Source organism: Dromaius novaehollandiae, chromosome 14, assembly GCF_036370855.1.
Source record: "Dromaius novaehollandiae isolate bDroNov1 chromosome 14, bDroNov1.hap1, whole genome shotgun sequence".
Classification (NCBI taxonomy): domain Eukaryota; kingdom Metazoa; phylum Chordata; class Aves; order Casuariiformes; family Dromaiidae; genus Dromaius; species Dromaius novaehollandiae.
Window position 1 is genome coordinate 6731966 of NC_088111.1, and position 21041 is coordinate 6753006.

The 21041-nt window shown below is 38.5% G+C and overlaps 2 protein-coding genes across 6 annotated transcripts in view; one reads left to right on the forward strand and one right to left on the reverse strand.

The window, feature by feature from the left end:
* C14H7orf50 (chromosome 14 C7orf50 homolog) overlaps window positions 1–21041 on the forward strand; it is a 133803-nt gene that overhangs the window by 65469 nt on the left and 47293 nt on the right. The window lies entirely within an intron of this gene.
* GPR146 (G protein-coupled receptor 146) overlaps window positions 1–21041 on the reverse strand; it is a 55452-nt gene that overhangs the window by 22670 nt on the left and 11741 nt on the right. For all 3 annotated transcript variants that reach the window (XM_064520204.1, XM_064520205.1, XM_026116090.2), the window contains one exon: window positions 7501–7542. The gene's annotated coding sequence lies outside the window, so the exon portion shown is untranslated. The remainder of the gene's footprint in view (window positions 1–7500; window positions 7543–21041) is intronic.

Genomic DNA, 21041 nt, shown 5'->3' on the forward strand with positions numbered 1-21041 from the left:
GGTGGAGCAGCCACACTAAGTTCCACCTCAGAATTTATGCCTAACACAGCGTGATATGAAAAGAATCCTACCTAATCTTAGCAGTCTCAGTTTTAATAATCTTAATCTCTTTGTGGCCAAGGGATAGTCCTCACACACGGTCTGCAGACAAGAAACTGCTTAAAAATTCTGGGGCTAGTTGCAGCTCTCAATTGCACTGGTGCAACTTTGAGACTGCAGTCTTTGTGGTTACTCCAGATTTAGACCTTACTGCTGAAGCAGTAGAACAGCTCTTAGTTTCTACCACTTTTTTTCCCCGACCTTTGTATACAATCTCGCTGTAGCTAATACTTAAGAAGTAGAAAAAGCCTAAGAAAATGGACATTATTTTTTACAGGGGTGCTCACTTGTTTCTTTAGGATCAGTTGAAGCTCAAAGAATTGTGCTTTCAGGCCAATCATCCTAAATTACTTTCAAGCTTTGCCTTTGCAATCATGCCGTAGCTGCTGTTAGCCATTCAAGATGCAGGCTATAACTTTGTCACCATAGATGACGGCTCCGGCTGGTCAAGCTCCTTTGTTTTGGCTCTTGTGCTCCTTGCCTCCTTGTCCCCTTTAGCCATCCTCCCACACTACCCACAGCAATATGTGCTGCCCGTTGTCCCGGTCAGCTGGCACTGCTGCCTCTGTATCCCTCATTATTTTCTTCCCTCCGCTGTAGTAACAGCTCTGTCTTCGCTTTGAGACTTTACAGTTTGTGAATAGTAATTCACAAGCTAGTTCACTGGTTCCTTATGTCCTAAATTCTGGAAGTGCGTTTCCATGGTCTTCCGGGGTCAGTGGTGCCACCACTGCTGACTCATTTAAGAACGGCATCATCATTTAAAACATGATTAGAAGACCAGTTTGAGGGTAGCTTAAAAAACAAATATTTAATCTCTGTTACTGATGATATAGGAGCTAAAAAGGATGAAGGAAGAATTTATGGATTTGGCAGTTCAAACCATTTTTACAGTTACACTATGTGAAATTAGACCTGGAAAGGGGGGACCTGTAGTAAGCATGAAATTCTAAAATGTCACTTGTGCCATCTTTTATGATACTTTATAATCATTACCTCTGTAAGTACTAAAAGTCAGCACATGTAGTTTGCAGCAGCAAATATTGTCAGACGTTGCATAATGGAAATATGTAAGAGCCAATATTTAACATCTTGAAATAAGTATCCAGGATAATTTCTGAAATCATTTCACCTGAATTCAGTATATATTACAACAAAATACTAGGGTATTTTCATCAGATGACTTTAAATTAATCTCTGTATTTCCTTTAAAAAAAATATAAAAATGAGTAATGGAGAAACAGAGTATTCTTCATGTAGCTACAATTCTAAAGCATAGTGTTGAGATAAAAAATAGTTATAAATAATTCCATTTCCATGTTTATTGCTGTGGTGGTTTGAATCTAGAATGCTTTTTAAATTATCTGTTTTAGGCCTTAATTTTGCAAACAAACTTGGGATAGGTAGATGCATATGCAGAGGCAGAACAAACTACAGAAATTAATAGATCTTATGTGGCTTGGGGTTCTGTCTTCACAGAATTGTTTGCAGTGCTTGTGTTTATTTTTGAAGTGTTTTAGAATATTTTTTCCAACTACATATATGATATTCTATATATGACAGATGAGTAATACCAAACTTCAAACCGTCAAACAGCTTTCATTTGCTTTGTTTAGAAAGATCTTTTTGATTATGCTTGTATTTAAAGTACACTGGTGGGTAATCATAGAACATGTATCTGTTTGAACCAAATTCAAAGAGTATCACAAAATGACACCTGCTTAACTCTTTAATTAAAAGTGACTTAATCTCTAAGAATCTCCACATACATAAGCAGAAAGTATCTGTGTTTAATGTGTACTTTGAACTGCCATTCATTTAAAAATCAAAGATTTGTAAATGAAACACAGTATGCTAGACATTATGATGTTTGACTGGAATCCCTTTTTGTTGGCATAGCCTAGTTTTCTTGATGCTGTCAGCCTCTGGGAATGAATTCTTATTAAAAATCAGACATAGAAAGAAAAGATAAAAAGAAGATTAGCTGAAAGAAGTGTGTATATATCAACTATATATATAGCATGTTTAAAATAGGCAAATGTAGTTGGACATGCAATGGAGAATTGCTCCTCCCTTTTGCGATTCTGCCATTAAACAGTTGTACTGCCTAATGTATTATTATTTTGAATCAATGTAAATATATAAATTGTCATGTATTTTTACCAGTTCTTTAATTTAAAGTGCTTCAGCAGAGTCGGTCATACAATTAGTTGGTACTGAATACTGTATTTACTGGTAGTCTGTGTTCTTTACTGGGTTCTTTGGTTCACAGGCTAAACTTAATTTAGTCATCTATCTGTATCGCTAATGGCAGCATTTAGCCTTCACTTTCATTTCTCTGCAAAAAAAGTATAAAGCTTCAGCTAAATTCTCTTATATTACTGGGAGATACCATTTCCTTAAAACAACACTGTGCTTTTTTCTTGTTATTGAGTATGTATGTGTTGGTCCTTTGGAAGGGTTTGCAGAGGGAATACGGGTTGTGTTTCAAGATAAATGTATCCCATAGAAAGAGATTTTTTCTATATTTTTCCCAACTGTGTGAATTTTGCAGAGGTAACGAGAATTAAAACTAAGGTTTGATCTTAGTTTAGTTAATGTTCGTTAATGTTAGTTCATATTCTCCTTCTCAACTATCTCAGCTTTTCTCCTGCAAAAGACCTCCTGATTTTCTTGGAACAAATGTATAGACAATCTTACCTTTTCCTATGATTTGGCAGCTAGGTGTATGGTAAAGGGTATTAAGTGATAATAAGCACTGATTTTTAGCTATTGAAGGGAAAAGGAAGGAAGTTTCAGTTTTTGCAGATCCGTATTTTCAGCTCTCCCTGCAAAGGACCCACTGATGGCACCATAATGATTTTCAGCACAATAGTATGTCTAATCTCACTTCTACCTGTCCTCACAGTGAAGTTTAGCATGTTTGAGAACCTGAACCTGACTCCCGATAACACGAAGACATTCAGTAATGAGGGGGGGTGAAGGAGACACAGGTAATGGAAGGAGCCCCTGGAATGGCTGTGGATGGGAAGGTGCCACGTGTAACGTAAAGGAATCCCAAGGACGTGCAATGCGCTTGGCTTGCAGGGGCTCAGACATGTGTAACCCTTTTGACATATTCAACTTGTCTATCTTAAATGAATGATTGTAATGTCTGCGTTAGGTATATGCTGAATTAAACTAATAGCGAAAGGTGTGAAAATACACCCAGAAAGGAGATAAATGTTTCTTGAAAAACATTTCAGAGCTAATGTTTGAGAATACAATGTTAAAAACATTTGCTTTTGATTTGCCTTTGACCTCCTCCAGAGCTCACCAAACAAGTTTTGGGTGAGAGGAACAAGACTGCGCAAAGAATCTTGGCTTGATTTAAATGTGGGTAGTTGTGTTTTTAGGATGGAGACCCAAATACTGAAAGGTTAAGTATGGGGGGGGGGGCAGAGGTTGAAGAGTTAAGGAGTTTATTTTGTTTGTTTGTTTATAAGCTTTCTTTTTCCTCTTATGCCATCATTTGTTTCTATTGATAGTTTTAAAATATTTTGGATATTGTTTAGGTCATTGTAATCTGCTGTTTATAAACTTTTGAAAGAGAGGATTGTGTTTGTCCTTGCTGGGGCCAAATAATGTAGTGATACAGAGATTCTGATATGACAATCAAAGAATCATCGTATTTTTCCCTGGGAAAGATTAAACGTAGCATCTCTAGGAGTTGCATTCAGGGGGAGAGCTGAGATCATAGATCAAACTGTTCTTCAAATTGTGACACAGGTATTTCATTGTGAAATTTACTGATAACTATTGACATTGCATGTCTAAAATTCATTAAGATAAATCTTTCTGCACCCTCTTTTCTGCTGTCTCAACTTTGTTTCAAAAAACTATAGCCGCCAGTGGAAGATTTCAATCAAGATTTCAATTAAAATATTGAGAGTTTGCAGTTGTTTGCTATCCACAGCTGTTTTTCCATGATTATTTTAAAATTTATTTCACCACAATATTACCAAACAAATATGTCTATGATTAGAATAGGTAGCAGGAAAAGTCAAAACAGTCTGAATAAATTCTGAATGCTTTCTGCTTCTGTTATTTAAAATCTTAACTATTTTTGACAATACTGAATTAATTGCAGAATAAATCAGGTTGGAAGGTGACCTGAGAAGTCATCTCTCCAAACTCCTGCTCAAAGTAGGGTCAGCTATGAGATTATACCAAATCTCAAACTTCTGAGGATGGAGACTGTGCAACCTTTGTGGGCAACCTGTTCCAATGCTTGATTGTCCCTTGTGTCCCCCCCCTTTTTTTTTTATCCTTATAACCAGTTAGAATGTGTCTGGTTTCAACTTAGTGCCTGTTGCTTCTTGTCAGCTTGTGGAGTGACAAGATGCATCACTGTAAAGAGCCTGGATCTGTCTTCCCAGTAACCTCCTTGTAGATACCGGACAGCTGCTATTAGGTCCTTCCGAAGCCTTCTCTTCCCCAGGCTGAACGAGCCCAGTTCTTCAGCCTCCTCTTCTCACAGGACAAGCATTCCAGCCCCCTGACTATCTTGGTGGCCCTCTGTTGAACTCACACCAGTTCATTCAAGTCTTTCTAGTACTGGGGAACCCCAAACTGGAGACAGTATCTAGATGTAGTCTAACAAATGCTAAGGGGAAAAATCACTTCCTTCAGTCTACTGGCTGTGTTTCTGTTAATACAGCCCAGGATGCTGTTAGCCACCTTGGCTGCCAGGGCACCCAGCTGGCTCACTTTCAGCTTGCTGTCCACCAAGACCCTCTGGCCTTTTCAGCAGAGCTGCTGCTCAGCCAGTCAGTCTGCAGCCTGTATTGTTGCAAGGGGTTATTCCTTTCCAGGTTTAGGACTTAGTATATGTTCAGCCCTCAAGTATATTTTCTAGTCCCCCCAAGCTGGTGTCATCAGCAGACTTGATGAGAGTATACTCTGTCATCTCCTCCAGGCACTGATAAGGATGTTAAGTAAGACAGGTCTCAGTTTAACCTGCTGTACTGACCTCCAGATAGAGTATGACACACTAACCACAGCCCTCTGAGTCTCGAGTTTTTTACTCATCCAGTTTTCCTAACTTGGATACAAGAATGTTGTGGGAGATGCTGTTGAAAGCCTATTGTTAAAGTCGAGATAAATGACATGCACTGCTCTCCCTTTTTCCACAAATCCAGTCATTTCATCATAGAAGGCAGTCAGGTTGGTCATGCATGATTTATTCTTGGTCAATCCTTGCAGACTGTTTTCGATCAGTTAATGATAATTATGTTTTAAGTCATTCCAATTGAAACACAAAATGTAGATGTTGTAGTTCATACTACGTATGAAATTCTTGAGAGTAAAGGAGAAATATTTATGTTGTTTCTATTTGTCAAAGTGGAATAATCTGAATTGAAGATTGTATCACACTGTGGTGTTGTCATGGACTGGGAGTGTATTTTTTTTTCTTTGCAAAATTTGGAGATAGGAAACAATGGGAAATCTAGTGATTTGGAGAAGACACAATTACCAGATACTCCTTATGGGTTTTCCCCCAAGATTATATCATTCCGAGTTTTGCCCCTGCTTGACACTTGAACCAAATCTATCTTGAATTCCATACTGTATATGATTCCCTTGAATGTGTAACCTGTAAACGGACTCAGTTGTTCTGAGGCAGTTTGTCCTCTCGCTTTCTCACTGGTAGCATATCTATTACTTTTCTCATTTCCTGAGGAGTAGAGGCCATGGTCCTTGGTGTACCTTTCCCATTGCTGATTTTGCCCACTATTCAGTATGAGGGAAACTTGCATCAAGAAGTGCTATGAGGAATTATCTGGCTCTTAAAAATCTACTAAAATATCTCATTTTGGTAAAGAGCCTAAATTTGAACTTGCAGTCAAGGTTTTAGAAGCTGGTGAATTTGTTGGATGCGAAACAGGTGAACATCAGCATCTGTTCCATTTATCAAGTTAATTTATATTTAAGGTTATTGCTTACACTGGATTTTGATTCAGCACATGAAATAAGAAAAAAACCCCAAACCCAAAGACAGCGTAGTGTAACACCTGACAACATTCTGTCAACCCAAAGAGTTTTCATATGCTCGTTCTTGTCATTTTATGCACTATTGTCACTAAAATTCTTATGCATAGAAGTATCAGGTTGGTCTTCGTGCAAAAAAGACATGTAAATTCAGATATATGGAGGCTTAGAGAAGTTTTCATGTGTTTCATATGCATCTGGGCAATGGGATCAACCTTCTTTTGGTAGAGTGTCTTCCAGGTGTATAACTTAGAGGAGTCTTCTGTAGGCCAACTTTAGGTTTTGGGATCTCAGGCTTTTTTAACAATGGCCCCTAAAAAGATGGCTGTCCATGGAGCTGCGTGCATGTAATGTGTTTGGCCCTCAGTAGAGACTTTAAATTAGAGGCTTGTGTTGTTAGAGCTGACATCTTATTTAATATGTCCTTCATGTCTCTATACATAAAGTAGACTCTAAGATTAGTGTGGTTCATTATATTGAAAGTAATAGAAAACAGACACAGAAAAATTGTTGCATGTTTAAAAAAATCATAAAATGAAAGAGGAAGTGCATCATTTATTATAACACCATATAGGCTAATGAAAAACATACTGCAGGCTGGAAATTTGTTAAGAGCTGAACTCAGAAAGTTTCCATTCGCAAAGATGCCTTGGGGCCTCCGGCTGTAAGCTTGTGGCTAAAGAGGCCCTATGGTAAACTGACATAAAAAATAACTACTCCATAAACATTCAGCTCCTCTTTCACAATAGTTGGAAAGAAGTTTTTAAAAGTGTTACCAATTGATACTTGACTATACTTTATCAAAGTAAATGGGAGGCAATGGATTATTGTGACTAGAATATTAAATTGGAAATTAAGCACTAGGGGGATAGGCACAATAACGTTGTGTTCATTGTGCATAGTAGAAAATGAAGAAGATGAAGTGATTTGCCGAGGGCAACGGAGCAGCACTCGGTGCTGGCAGAGCACTGGATACTCGCATGAAAGCATCCTGGCTCCCAGCCCTCCGCTCAGTGAGTGGACCAAGGTGGGCAGCTTACCCGCTGCACGTCACGCCGAGCAGGCTGCCGGCCTCTGCCCGAGCGCGCAGCGTACTGCATCCCCGAAAGAGGCAGTAAATCGGAGACGTCGTAATGTGAGCCTGCTTAGGTGGCTAATTTGTGAGCTTCGAGAAGCAGCATCATCTGGGAGCAAATACTGTTTGCCGGGCCTAACTCCGCAGTGAGGACCTGCTCAGTTTTCCAGTATGTTTTCGGAGAAGTAACTAGAGGGTCTCGGAGTCCCAATTTTGGTAATTATTTTCACTATTGTAGATTGATGAAAAAAATATACACAATAACAGTCACACTATATTGTTATAGTTGTACTTACTAGAGGTGCAGCCCAGAAGGATGTCAGTCCAAGATTGACCCCCTGGAGGAAAAAAAAGAAAAGCAAGAAAAAGTGAAAAGATTGTTCATAGGTGGTTGAAAGAAATGAAGGAAAAAACCCCCATCAATTCTGATTAAAAATAAAAAATACAGATTTCTTTAGATTAGAAAATCCAAAACATTATGTTTTGCTGTGTTTGGTACTGAATTGCTGTGTGACACTGTGCTTAGTGAGCTCATGACTGTAGCTGAAAAGTTGATAGGAAAATCACTGTATCACAGCGGTGTTATGGTTTTATTTATATTGGTGAGGTGAACTGAGATTCTCAAATAAAAGCTGTATACTGATCTAAAAATAGAAACTCACACAGCTTCCCTCTCTTCTTTGAACATTATGTCCCGCATAGTGGCTTAAAAGAAATGTAACAGTCCCAGTGTGAAGCGTTTGTCACGTAGTATGATACTATGACAGATGTCAATTTGTTTTTTATTATAAAAAGCAGTGGTTTGGCATACTGTGTTACACTAATTCACTTTGACTACTGTGTATCTATCTCCTCCTTTGCACACTGTGGAAAAAAATATATATTTTAGTAAATTTATATTAAAAAAATAAGCATTATATATCTAGCCAGCCAGAATTTGTAACCAGTATTTTGGTATGCAGATGTAATGAATCTAAGGGAGAAGAAGAATGAAGTAAAGCACTAATTTCCATTTTTCTTGCTGTAAAATGAATATTTAATATTTTGACAGTAAAGAGGTTTAAATGTTTTAGCTTAAATATATGATTGAACTGTAGTATTTGGAGAGCAAGATAACTTTAAGAATAGATTGTCCCCCCAGTATCAGAGGTGGGTTGTCCCCTAAAGGGAAAGATTAACCTTATGAAGCAAGGGTCCTTAATTATGACTGAATTTTAATTTAAGAGGAATACTTTATTTGTGCAAAAATGGTTTAAGATAGCAGCCCCTGCCACTCCATTCTTTTTATATTAAGATTTTATTAAATGGTAGAATAAATTCTGTGAAAGATCTAATCTCTTACTGGTACAGATTTTCCCTTCCCTGTTTCTCTGCTACTATTAATGGTTATGGTCTTTACAGTCTGCTGCATGGGAGGTAGTCAGAGCTACCCAGCTTCCCTACTCAGCTTGGCCTCTGTCCTTGTTTCTCACACGTTGTGGCTAACATTTAAGGACCCAGGAAAAATAAACAATGTAACCAATATTTTGCTTGCAATTTTAGTTTTATAATTTGGTGAAGAATAGTAAATAGAGGCACAGACTGCTATTATTACAAGGCCTTGAACTTGAGGGAATGGGATTTCCATATATTCGCAAGGGCTAAATTGTATTTGTGATGTGTCACATAGGTGCAAATCACCTAACACTAGCTGCAGTGGTCTTCAGATATGCTGTAGTAGCTGGCTGTTCGATCACGGGTGGCTTATCTTCTCCAGCCCAAAAATGGACGTACCACTGATTCACGTGAAGAAACAGCAGATTTTTCTCATTATACTTTCATACAAGTTTAAGCTGTGTTGAAGGTCTCAATGAGATGGCTGCTCCATGCTTTAGATCAGAAAGTGTGTGTGGAGAGCTCTTCTTGTCTGCATTTGTTCAATGGGAAGGAGGATTTAAGTTGTTAAACTGGTGGATGCGAAAGGGCCTGGCTGATACCACTCACCGCTGAAGTCCCACACCTGGATCAGCTGTAATATGCTCTGGGGCTCCTTAAGTGCTCCTCAGTGAGCCCCAGTCATGTAGGGACAGGCCACAGAGGATGGCTTCTCCTGCCTAATGCTGCCCTTCAGTGTCATAAGCGTGGCCTGGCATATAGTTACAGACAGGAGTAGAATTACACGTGTGAATTGTCACTGACTGCAGCTGACCAAGTTGCACACAGGGACCTCCTTACGTGCGTGGCAAGGTGCCGTGCTGTGGTCTGCGTTCAGCGGACCACGGCTGTACGTTTACAGAGTTCCTAGACGTGGCACGGAGAAAGGGTCTGTCCGTATTTGTCACTGAGTAGTCACCAAAGAGGAGCTTGTTACTGCTGACCTAGTCTGGGTTCGCAGCAACGATGGGTATCTCAGTGCCTTCTTTCTTGGTGACTCAGCAGCTCATCCTGGAATGATCTGATTTTCCTGAATTCTGATCCTTTTTGTTGGGGAGACACAGTTCCTTTTATGTAGTAAACAATGTTTTAGAAATTATTAAATTACAACATGAATCATAACTGAAATGCTGAGCTACACTCTGCTTTTTGCGTCTTTAAACCAATTGAGATGAAAAATAAATTTTGTAGTGAGAGACTTAAACCGTGGGCTGCAGAAGCTTTGCTGGGAGGTGAACCCACTGTTTTTATGACTTTTGATGTAATCAGCTTTCATGGACCAAAAGGCAGGTTAATCAGTTTGAAATAAACTTATAGCACATACAGTATGAGCACAGTATGTCTAGATAGCCTGAAGAATATAGTAGATTTCCAAATGTCATGTTATATATTGTATAATTTTTATTCATGAGACCTTTGTTTTATAGTCTAACAAAAATAAATCATGTATCATATAATATAATCCTGAATCCGAATATATAATTTTGCAATGCCGTAATTAAGAAAGCATTAAAGACAGGGAGTAGCAACTGTATAGCTAATGAAGGAGTTAATTTCAACAGGTCTTTCAGACCATTAAGTTGTATAAAGCATGAAGTGGTGTGTTGCTAGCGCAAACCAAAGGAAAGCAATAAACCACCACTCCCTTCCTCAGACAAACATAGCTGGGGATACCAGAGGGCTTAGTCTTCATTTAAATTGTTTGATTGATTAAGATAATAACATGCACTAGAAACATGGAAGTTGTAAATAATTCATTGTTACATGTTCTCTTATACCAAAGAAAAACTTCTTCCTTATTCTGTCTATGTGACTATCAGTATTTTTCTAAGAAAACATTTTTATCCTTTCAGGTCAGAGTATATTTTGTAAACTGATCTAACCGTTTGAAAGCCAAGAGTTCAGGTCTTTGTTCAGTCTGTCGAGGCTCTCCAGAGGCTGAAGTCTGCAGGCCATCCAATACATCATCGCTCGCTGCGTGCCTTTTCTTTTTTTTTAAAAACAAGTCTGAAACATTTTCTTTGTTGTGTGGTTTCGCAAACTCTTTTTTTTCAAGCAGCACGAGTCTTATCACTAGATCAAATTTAGAATTCACTGCTTCCAACAATTGTCTGATGGATCCACATGTTTACACAGCATGACATTGGCATCCAGATAGTGCCGTCAAAGTCTCCCGTCAGGACTACTGTTTCGTGCTTCCGCTTGAAAAAAAATGCAACAGAAAGCCGCAGTTGTGATTATTCTGGGAAGCAGTGAATGGTCCCTCTGCTTCAGCCGTCACTGTTGGCTCACAAAATTTAGAGAACAAACTTTTTAAATCTGTTATAAATGAAAATGTCAATTCACATGGTATTTTATCAATGCTTATTGTATCAGTAACAAGTTCTTACTGTGTTATTGAATAAGGGATTGGAAAATAACAATTTCAGAGCTGTTCCTTTTTTCTCTCCTGAGTTTCCCAAACTGGATGAAAGCTTTATCCATATACACCACTATTGCCACTACTGTCAGCATAAGAAGCACTTCTGTCTCTCTGCAGATCCTAGCTGCTTCTTCCTGCCACTGTACCTTTTTGTTGATGTAAGTCCTTGCATAGTCTTACGGTGACTCAGATTGCTGAATTGGTATGTCTGAAAACTAACCCATCAAGCTGCAGCCTCAGTCACTCGGAATTGGTGTAGCATGATAAGACCTTTTGTAATTAGCTTGCGTGAGTATTTTGCAATGTGTTTAATTCCTGTTCTGTGTGATGGGATGTAAATAAATCAGTAGCCATTACCTGACAGCAACTTTCCACAAACACCGAGTGGAGAAATTTAGTCCATGGTAGCATTAAGTGAAGGAAAGGGGGGTTGGCTAGGACACCAAAACCTTCCTTTTTTTAATGCTCTTATGGGATCTGTCACTTCCACACAAGCAACTGCCTGAACTAGCCAAGTGGCCTTGATTTAACGCTGCTTTGTGAACACTACTTCTTCCAGGTGCAGCATGTCATAACCCCTATTTCCTTAGCTTGGATTTGAAATCTGGAACCATATGATTCAGATAAACCAGAACTGCCAGCACTTTAACTTGATGTATTTGTTTTGAAAATACCATTGTTCACTTCAAGTTTTAGCTGCTAAGCAAGTGAAGCTGATCTGCACTGATAAATGGGGAATACTTACTGGCTTGTGAAAAAAAAATACCTTCTGCTAAGCAAGCTGAAGTAATATTTAACTCATCAATACTAACGGAAATACTTTGTTAGCATAAACTTATTAAATACAGAAGAATAGATTTTTAGAAATAAAGAATGATATATCATCCCTAATGTAAGTGTAGCTGATGCAAAAACTTTCCTCCTAACAATTAATTACATGCTATACAGTATTTTAGCGAAGGTCACTGAACTTACAAAAATGTTGCTGCAGACAGGTTTTAGAAGGGAGAATGATGAATATAACTGGGTTGGCTTTGGAACCTCCTACATTCAAAATTAGATTTTATGTGGGCTCCTGTTCCTTGTGCAGCTTAGAAACAAGGTTTTGGGTTTGAAGTTAAGCTAACTGGGTTTGTAAAGATGCTTATCTTATTCTCTGGCCCTGTTCAAATAACCAGAAAATATTAGGGCTGACAAGCCTAACTTGATATGCTTCTCAATTAATATTTTTATGCTAGATTAGATCTTATATATAGATCTGGACAAATGATACGTTTGTAGTTACTCAGCCAATATTTGCAACTGGCTCAGGCTTGCTGCTGTTGCTACTCTATTGCAGCCATGTATGTCTACTTTCCAAAGATAAAGTCGGTCCAAATGTTAGTGCTGGGGTTCAATGCCTTTAAGTATAACTTGTTGCATTACAGAAATCTTAGTATCTCTGAAAACTTTCATATGACACGTTCCTTTTCCATTCTGGATTAACACGTACAATGTGTGTCAGTGCCTCTTAACTTCATGTTCTTTTTTGGCAGTGTCCAGTTCTGGCATTCCTTCTCCAGTTAAAATTTATGCTTTTATCAGTTGGGCAGGGAATTTTTTGGTGTTTTTTTTTTATTTTTTTTTTAAGTGTAATTCATCCAGAACGGGAAGGCAGAACAAATGCTATGCAAAAAGCATGACCATATCAAATATGTCAGAAAGGAGAGCATGCTTTAAGAATGTAAAATTTTAAAACAAAACAAAACAAAAAAGTCTTTATCACACTGCAGCCTGTTTAAAAAAAAAATCTTTCAAAAAAAAAGCTTATGTGCAAAACTGAGACATACCAGAAAAAAAATGGAAAATCAGTTAATTGTCCATGAGGGTCCGTATGTGTATCCCATGATCATGTAAGTAAAAATCTGTTTGCAAGCTCTAATTTGTAAAGATCTTTTACCGTTAAGCTTTTAAATGTCATAGTCAAATTATTTATTTTTAGTTTCTGTAATTGCCAGTTTGTAGTGTTATTTTGTGAATGTTACTATTAATTTACTCATAAATGCTCAGAGAGGCTGAACAGAAACTTTGAGGTCTGGGATACTTCCCCAAAAATAATTCAGAGCTGTTGGTCAATCAGTGCGCTGCTTCTGCAGTCTGAAATATAAGTAGCTACAGCAGCACCTGCTAGTACAGCATGTACAGAGCCTTAAGTCTGGCAAATCTAAAATCTGATTTTTATTCAGATAGTGTGTGGACTGGTCAGTAGTAGGGTGTCTATAAAGTTGCTTCTACTTGTCAAGCATACCTTACCCAGTGGGAAAGTACTGAGGAAATTGCATTCAGATACTGAAAATGACATTACAATTAAGATGCAATTTTACTTGATTGGTTTAGGTACTTCTACCTGCTGTGGAACTGTAAGGACTGAGTGGGCTTCCCCCCACTTCTTTCCTCTTCTCTCTCTCCCAAGGTAATAGCATACTGGTAAGCTCTCCCCATACTCTCCCAAGCATACTGGTTCTGAGTTTGGTATAAGAGAGTGGAACTATTCCAGATTTAAAAGCTGTTTTTAGTATCTGAAAGCAACGCTATGGATGAGGGACATGAGCTGAATTCCTCAGCAGTGGTTACATGATCAGCTGGGCCAGTTTCTTGTGCTTCACTGTTGATTCTTTTTTGACCATGGTTGTTGAAAATCATTTATGCACCCTAAGATTTAGCCCATCTAATTTTATATTCTTTATGTAATGTTCCAACCTTGTAGGCTGATCTGATTTTATTTACACTTACACTTGGCACAGCTTAGAGCTAGAAGAGCAGTTTCTCTAACCTCCTAGCAGCTGAGCAGCAGCATGTGCTGTTGGGCTAAATGGCAGTACATCCTTGCTGGCCAAGCAGCTCCCCACATACGCAGGCATGTGCCTCCTGGCTCGTTAGTTGATTTGAATGCATGCATTTTCTTGCCAGGCATCTGGTCCATCTGAACATGACTACCTCCTGACAAGCTGCAGCTGGGACATCTGCAGTGCCTCCTTTACTGGTATATGCCAGGTGGCATGTGATTATTGTCTCAGCTAACCTTTTATTGCGAGAGAGCAGCAGAAGAAAGCTGTTTGTGTCCTCTGTTAGTAACTGGTATTACTGGAGATGAGGACTGGAGTGGGGAGGCAGAAGAAGGGACGGTGAGTACTGTAGTGGTCATGAATGGAGAAGCTGGAGATGGGCTGAATGTGCTGTTACAATAGAAGAGAAGAATGGGATTTTGCAATGAGGAGGAAGTGGTGTGGCTTGATATTGCTACATCAAAGTTTTCAGTGACCCACCCATTTGTTTTGACATAAACTTCTCTACTCTCAAGCTATGAAGAGGCGTGACAACTGGACACATAGCTCCAGACTTGTGATCTTCAGTATTTGTTATTACTCTTTGAAGTCTGAGCTTGATGTTTTAATGTTTTGTTTGGAGATGTAAATGTTTAGATTTATAATTCTGCCCTTCTAGCCATTTCCCTGAAATTATCTTGTAGAATAAATGTGCTTTCATTCAGTTTTCCTTAAAATATGGAGGGACTTCCTTTTCTTCGCTGTTGGCTTAATTTTGAGCTATGACATTATACTCAGAGGTAAGTGTTTGTTTGGGAGAGCAAAAAGGGGGAAAAAAGAAAAAAGCAAAGGATTTGAGGGAGCTCTTTTCTCTGTTTAGACACAACTGCCTGTTTCTCAGTATTCTCTAAGTTCTCAAATGCAGGTACTGCCAAAAGCACCAACTTTAACAGCAGCAGCAGTGCTTTGGAGGATGTGCTCGGGTGTTCTGGCAAAGCTTACAAGCCACTTTGAAAAAACTGGCATATTGTTTGTGGGAAGTGTCCCGTAATTTGGAAAGCAGTGCTTTAGACAAATCCGTAAAGATTCTTCTTTTGTGGGTTATACCTCCCAAAGTTACTGGTTTTCATTTAATCTACAGTGGGCTCAGTTTCCTTCAGTGTTTGATATCTAGAATCTCAGCATCAAATCTGTAATTAATATAGCTACATTTAGAGACTAGAACATGGAATATCTATAGCAACAATTCACTGTGTTACACAGTATGGAACTAGGCACATTTTAAATAGTCTCCACTTGTGCCTGCACAGATTATTATAGTTGGATTAAGGAATTATAATATGCTGGCTCTCATATTCCAGGCCTGTTTGTTTCTAAAGTGATACACAGAATTTAGACTAGGTCATAAATTTCTGTAGATAAAATGAAGGCTGATTAGAATTTTAATACTGTATTAAGGAAGGAAATGGTCTTGGGCAGTGCACTGCAGAGCAGAACAGGCCTCCTGTTAATACACAAGAGTATTAGTGTTTTCTTAAACTTTGCCTTCCGATCCAATTACCACTTGTGCCTAGAAATCAGAGCTGTGATGCTTCCCTTTCAATAATGTAGCATGTAATCCTCCTCCTAGTTTATATCATTTCTAGTAGTAAAAAATGATTATAAAACTGCTAGATAATATACTCCCAAAATTGAATTATAAGTAGTTGTACGTGGTATTTGTTGATGAACAAAGCAGATTCATGATAGTATATTAAATTGGCCCAGTTTTGTCTCTTTAAATGAAATGAAGCCAAGGGGCTTTCTTGTGACATGCTTTTCTTGTGATAGCATCTTGTGTATTCCACTCTTCGTGACATAAACAAGGACAAAGCTCTCAGTTTCGTAAATGACTTATTTCGAGAGTCAAACAAAATTACTGGAATCTGTGTTGTTGGGTTTCATTTTAAGCCCTGCTCTGATAGCATAATGCTCCCAGTATGTAATGAGCTCATGCAAGGAGCAGTTGCAGCCAGCTCCTTTACCAGCGTAAGCCATCGCAGCTGGGCGCAAGCGGCTTCCCCGGAGAGGAGGATAGGCCGTGTCCCCCTGCCCTGCCGGGCAGCTACCGTGGGCGGGATGCTGCGTAATTCTGTGGATGCCGGTACTGAGCTCCTGTTGGATGTTTATAGCAGGAGGTTGTCCCCAAAAGCGTGGAATTGCATTTTGGCGTTATTACACGAAAACTGTCAGTATTGCAGAGAGTATATTATTAGAGTAGTACAAACCCCCCCATGTTCTTACTGAGGGAATTAAAATCCTACCCTTGTTTAGATGCTGCATGTGTATTTATAGGCTCATAATGCCCAAATATGGTGGCTGAACTCGGCTGCTTCTCTGGCTGGTTTCTGTGGGTTTATTACATTGCCCAGAAACGGGGACAACGTTCTCAGCTCTGCAGCATCCGTCAACGTGATTCGTGTGATGTCCACTTTTGGCAAGAAAAGAAAGCTGTGTATTTGTTTATTTAGTCCTTTAAAGGTTATACCATCCTTATAGTTTATTGTCTATCTCTAAGATGTTTTGTTTACAGTTCTCACACCATTAAAATGTCACATTAGTGGCACAGTCTGAAACATATTGATCCCACTCAAAAGACTTAATGGTTTATGTACAGTCTTTTATGTAAGTAGCTTTACTTTAGATTTTTTTTTCTTTTTTTCTTTGATCACTTGTGTAATGTGCATTTGAAATGCGAATGTGTGTTATGTTGATTCCTTTTGGTGTTGCATTAGGTGCATTTGATTTTTGCAGCTAGAAGGATTGAATACCAAATGTCCTTCTCGTATGTGTATATAACAGCATTTTAGTCTTCATCTTTCAGTCAGCGCATGGGAGTTCCTAGGATTTGGGGCTTGATAAAGTACTGTAAAAAATATAGTATCAAATCCCCAAAGCTCCAAAATAAAAATGTATTTTTATAATTTCTGAGATTTTTATACTGTAAATCAGAGCAGAAAGAACAAAGTATATTCAAGATATTTTTAAAAATTAAAATTATTATATTGTTTCATAAGAACAGACAGACTCAGTCAGATAGACTCTGACTTTTTCAGTGGTTTTTTGTTTGGTTGGGGTTTTTTTAACTGTATTAATCCACCAGGGCTTTAGTAACCAGGAATATACGAGTTTATGGAGACACTTCTTATAATGAATCCTTTGCTGAGAAAGAGTTGCATTCAAAGATATCTTTTTATTCCCTCTTTATTAGGGTAGAAAATTGCTAATGTTTCCTCTCCTTTCTCAGCTTCTAGGCTGGGACAGTGTTTGATAAGCTGACTCCCAGCGTTAAAGTGCCCTTCAGAGATAGATACCCTTCGCAGAATGTATGAATTCTTTTGTTTCATTTGTCACAGTTTTTAGGCACAGCACAGCAAGTTTAGTTTTGGTATCTGCATTACATATAGCATTTCAACAATGTTCCTTTTAAACAAAGCATTATCTAGTGATTCATTGGTAAACATAGATGATTCTGGAGCTCTAAAGAGACCCATTTCTTTCTGGCCCCGTATGTTATCTTTAATCTGAAAGTAAGAAGGAAAACGTGAACTGAGAAGTCTTCAGAAATCACATGAGAAAACAGAGGTTCAGACCTTATTAGACAGTTTTACAAAGTGCAAGGCTGGATGTGGTTGTGGTTTTGCCTACAAACTTTTTTTTTAATCTGCTGACATGCAGTTTTTAATTACTCGCAACCATGAGTGGTTTTTGTGTCACTCATACGAGTTGTAGAAGCATTCAGAACTGAATTAGCATGACTAGTTTTTCCTATGTGCATTTTTACCTCTCCTTTTTCAGTAAGCAAAATTTAAAGGCTAAAAGTGATCTTGCTGACATTTCACACCAAAAGCTTCATACAAAAACTAACGTACTAGCATCAAACCATCCAGTATCAAGATACTCAGTGCTACTAAGAGCAATACTGCTCTTAGTAAAAGAGACACCAAAAAGCCCTGTGCCACATTATGTACCAGGAGTAGGTTCCTGGCACAAACCCCGGAGATCGTAAGATATGACCCTCGGTGGTTCCTGCCATGCTGGACATGGACATGGACCAACCAACCTCAGAACCACCAGGATACCTGTGTGTAGGCCAGAGTGCCTCCCAAGCCTTGAAAGAAGAGCTGCAGCTTTGTCAAAGGTGTCTCCACCTCCGAGTTTACGGAACAACTACTTGGAGTTGAATTTACACTTTCACTCATTGGTTCTTCCTAGTGGATGGCACTATACCCAACACTTGTTCTGGCAAAGCTGTCTTAGTTTTATTGTAATAGTTTCTAATTAATCATTTCTACAAAATCACTGCTGGAGAGTCACCGCAAGCCGAACGCTCTGTGAACAATTACCCCAAGAAGTTGTCAATTACTCTGCAGTAACTACAGCCCTTTAAAATGTATTGCCTGTGTAGGTACTGTAAATCCACTTTCCATTTAATTAAGGAGTCTTTTGTATTATGGAATCTGTGTTAATGAAGGCACTGAAGTGCTGCTGTGGCTTATATTCCTCGTGCCACTGGCTGAAGTGTACAGAAAAGCATGTAAGCTGTTAACCAAACGTGGGGGTTCACGCATGTCGGTAACGCACCTCAAAGTATCACAGCTAAGGGTTGGGTATTTTACCATCTAAGCTTTTTTAATTCTGATCATCAGTAAGGAGGAAGTGCCACAAAAGCACTGCGTAACTTTCCATCTTTGTAGTATTTGTGGTGGATCGTGGGGCTTCCTATTTGCAACATCGCTTGCATGTCAAATTTTGCAGTTTGGCCAAAACGAAGCTGGTTTTAGACCTTTACTTCCAAATGTGTTGAAAGCGTGTGTTGCGTTATTATTTATTGTATGGCACTTTTAACTGGATTTATATACTGAGCACATAAATGCACATAAATGCCATCCCTCAGTTTAACTTTCAAAGTATGAAATTGGAGAGAGCCTACAGTTTGTATCCAACTCTAATGACATAGCTTTGTTTGTAAGGAAGACAGACTATTTTGGGGCAGGATTATGAAAATTAATATTCGAGACTGTTATGGTATTGGGAACATTAGGCCTAATTTGAATGAAATTGGAACACAGACCTTATTCTAAAAAGAAAATTAAGAAAATAGTAAGGCTTTTATTATGAGTAAATATTTCAGAAGCCTTTACAGGCCTGCATGCACTTGCAAACTTGTGATTCAGAGACCTTTCCAAGTGGGATTCAAAGTAGCCTTTTTTATATAAACAGAAAGATAAGTAAATGCGATTAAGGAGTATGTTGGTGGTTGATCTACTTTTCTTTTAACAGACAAAAAATGCTTCAAAAAATTGATAATTCCTTGTAATGGGAATCTGAGAACTGTATTAGAAAGCTGTTTTTCCCTCTTGTTTTTACTATATTTATAGACTGACTAGTTTAGGAGGTGTTCCAAGTTAATAATTTATTTGGAATTAACTGTTTTCCACTCTTTTGATCACACTTCCAGTTTACTTTGATATGATTACGCTTTTCACTTCTTTAAACTTGGGCTTTTTCTGCCTGTCTTAAATTTTGCATTGATTTTTAGTATGAGTATTTTTACTATCAGAAGTTTATTCCTTTCACTTAAAAAGTATAGTGACATATTCTACTGCTTTAAGGATTGTTTGATTCAAAATTTAGCAAGCAGTAGTGTATACCTAGATTTTAACAACATTTCTGGTGTACCCGAGCTGCCTGCTATTAGTTGCATCATTAACTTTAACCTGTGTGGAAACATTGTAGATCTGAGCTTAAAGTATTTACTTGTTGGATACTGTATTGATCAAACTATTTATTTAAATATTATGGATTAAAAAAACGTATTTCCTAGTAGAATAGTAGTGATAGTAATTGTGTATAACTCCCTTTCTACTTGGGCCAAAGTCGCATGATTTATTAGGGTTTTTTCCTCTAAATTATTTGATTTTTGTTATATTTTTGGTAACAAAGTCTGAGGTTTGGGCCCCTCCAGTAAAATAAAGATGCTGACTAACTTGGGCTACTGCAGCAGAGGGCCACCGAGATGGCCAAGAGGGCTGGAGCATGTCCTGTGCAGGGCGGCTGGGGGAGCTGGGCTTGGTCAGCCCCGAGAGCGGGGTCTCGGGGGGGCCTCAGCCAGTCCCTGCAAGGAGGTCACCAAGAAGATGGAGCCCAGCTCCTTCCCGAGGTGCACAGCCTCATAAAGGGAAGCAGGGGAGGTTCTGGCTGAGTATAAGGAAAGCATTTTTCACTGTGAGTTTAATTAAGCCTTTGAGCACGTTGTGCGGCAGCTTGTGGAGCCTCTGTGCTTGGATGTTCAGCACCCACCGGGACCAAGCCCAGCTAACCTGCTCCCAGTTCAGTGTTGGTTGGAGTTCAGGGGTTGGACTAGATGATTCTACAGTTTATGCCGGCTCTTTTCTCTCTCCAAATTCTCTGTAATTCTGTCTCACCTTCATACAGTGACAATTACCAAAGCTGTCTCTAATTATATCTTGTTGCAGAGTAAAACTTGGTCTCAGGTGTTCATATCAGACCAAACTGAATCTGTTCTTCTGATAATGAACTTTTTTCCCTTATGTGAAGGAAAAGAGATGAGCTTTGCAGGTGCGGACAACATGAAATATGTCTAAGAGTATTGCCTATGTGCTTGGTGGGAATTACAAGGAGAACAGGGGCTTGAATATTTATGTTAAACAGAAATACATGTCTTATTTGTGGACATCATTAAAAGGAAGACATCATGATTCCTCCAGACATTGTTATTATTACTATAAAAATTATCATGAAAAACAGCTCAAACTTAGTAATGCTCAGTTCAAGACTAGAACTACTACCTAAACCAGCTCTACCAGGCCTGTAGTTGTCCTAGTAGGTGAAGAGTCTTTTGGTATATCGGTTCTTATAGCACATGTGTTCTTTTCTCTTAAAGTGTGTGTTTGTTTGTTTACACTAGTGTTGTTATATCAATAATCTATTGGGTGATTCTAATTTGAGACTAGTAAAAATCTTAGGATCTTGTGAGCTTAGTCTGTATTTTGTACTATGGTGTCAGAGAGGGGGAAAAAAAGCCCTTTTAAATAAATTTGTTCCCTTTCTAAATAGGTAACTGGCTGAATGTATTTCAAATATTTGCTCAACTGTTCAAATATTGGTTTGGGTTTAGAAAACAAATTAACCTAGT